The 1,605-nt window shown below is 42.4% G+C and overlaps 1 protein-coding gene across 1 annotated transcript in view; it reads left to right on the top strand.

Moving 5' to 3' along the window:
• Nucleotides 1-1,605, top strand: part of LRIG1 (leucine rich repeats and immunoglobulin like domains 1) — a 97,604-nt gene that overhangs the window by 1,203 nt on the left and 94,796 nt on the right. The gene's annotated exons all lie outside the window — the stretch shown is intronic.

Genomic DNA, 1,605 nt, shown 5'->3' with positions numbered 1-1,605 from the left:
TCTCTCTCTCTATCTCTCTCTCTCTCTCTCTCTCTCTCTCTCTCTCTCTCCCCCTCTCCTATTTTTACTCCTTTTCTCTCTTTACTTCTCTTCTCTCTTTTACCTATGCCTCTCTTCTCTTACTACTCTCTTTCCTTGTCTCTCTCTTCTCTTACTACTCTCTTTTTTACCTCTCTCACTACTCTTTTCTCTCTTTTACTTCTCTCTCTCTCTCTACTCTCTTTTACTTCTTACTACTCCCTTTTTTTTTTTTTTTTACTTTTTTCTCTCTCTCTTTTTACTCTTTTTACTTTTGTCTCTTCGCTCTCTCTCTCTCTTCTCTATACAATGTTTCTAGCAGACTATACTAAAGTGTCCGAGATCAAGTGTTTCCACTGCCTGAGATGTTTGGCCATCACCTGTCATTTTTTTAGGCCAGGGATGATCCCAACATTGATGATTTTATATATGGTGTCATTTTCCCCCTATGGCAGTGTACGGAGTGGTAATAACAATGCTAAATAATAACATACAACACATTTTAATTGCACGTCTAAACAGTTGCATAGAATCAGAGCAGGATCCTTGCCTGTAGGACACACATACACAAATAAACATAAGATATATGAATATAGCTCCACTCTGCGGCCCAACAAAACGTCAATCTTAGTAAAACGTTGTGCTTTGTTGCTGTACACCTGGAAAAGTCTGCGATCCTCACTACTCCAAATGTAACCATATGTGTGCTCACAGAAGTAAAGGTTATCTTGTTTATGAATCTGTAGTTGTAGAAAGTTTACTACAAGTAACCAAAGTAGTATAATTTATAGAATGTATAATACTTTTTAATAAGTAGCGACAACCCCCACCCCCACCCCCCCCCACCAAAAAAAAGTGTTGAGACAGCAACGCTGACAAAGGGACCAGGAAGTCCTGGGGTGTCCATGTTTTTTGTTTTTATTATCAATAACCGATACATAGTAACGATCCACAACAATTATTACTTAAATGTTTGTTTTTATATTGTGAAAGAAGAGAACGGAAGTTTAGAGCAAGGCTGGACAAATCTCAGGAGCCAGGTCGCCAGTGCTCCTTATAAATGACAGCTGGCACCTAACTTTTGAGGTTTTCTCTGGTTGTTGTCAATGGAGCTGGCCCCTAAAATAAAATCCTGCTGGCTCCTGGATTGGCCAGACCGGCTCCTGAATTCCAGATTAATTTGCCCACCTCCTGGTTTAGAGATATTGGTGGAAAGCCATAATCCTAATAGGACGGGCCGTTGTGTCGGAAGCGTCGTCTCCCTACACTTCCTGACTGCCAGAAACCTAAATTGCTTTCTTGCTTGGGTTGTAGTTCCACTCACGACTGTTGTGTGGCCTCCGAAGATCAACATTCATGTGCCCTATGTCTGCCGTGAATGGTAGACTTGTCTCTCGTAGATCTGAACCCCGAATGTGCTCCCTTGATCTGTTTACGGTTGCCCAAATTATTGTCATTTCTTGTTTTGTGTTCTTGGAACTGCATCACTGTTGGGGCCCGCCAAGACAGCGCAGCCTTGGGGCCCCGGAGATCTGTGCCTCTCAAATGTGTTCCCCCCCCCCCCCCCCGCAAAAAAAATACGGGGTG

Source organism: Nanorana parkeri, unplaced genomic scaffold (genome assembly GCF_000935625.1).
Source record: "Nanorana parkeri isolate BGI_ZX_2015 unplaced genomic scaffold, ASM93562v1 scaffold9, whole genome shotgun sequence".
Taxonomy (NCBI): Eukaryota; Metazoa; Chordata; class Amphibia; order Anura; family Dicroglossidae; genus Nanorana; species Nanorana parkeri.
The sequence above is the reverse complement of the archived record's forward strand: the minus strand, read 5'-3'. Positions and strand labels throughout refer to the sequence as shown.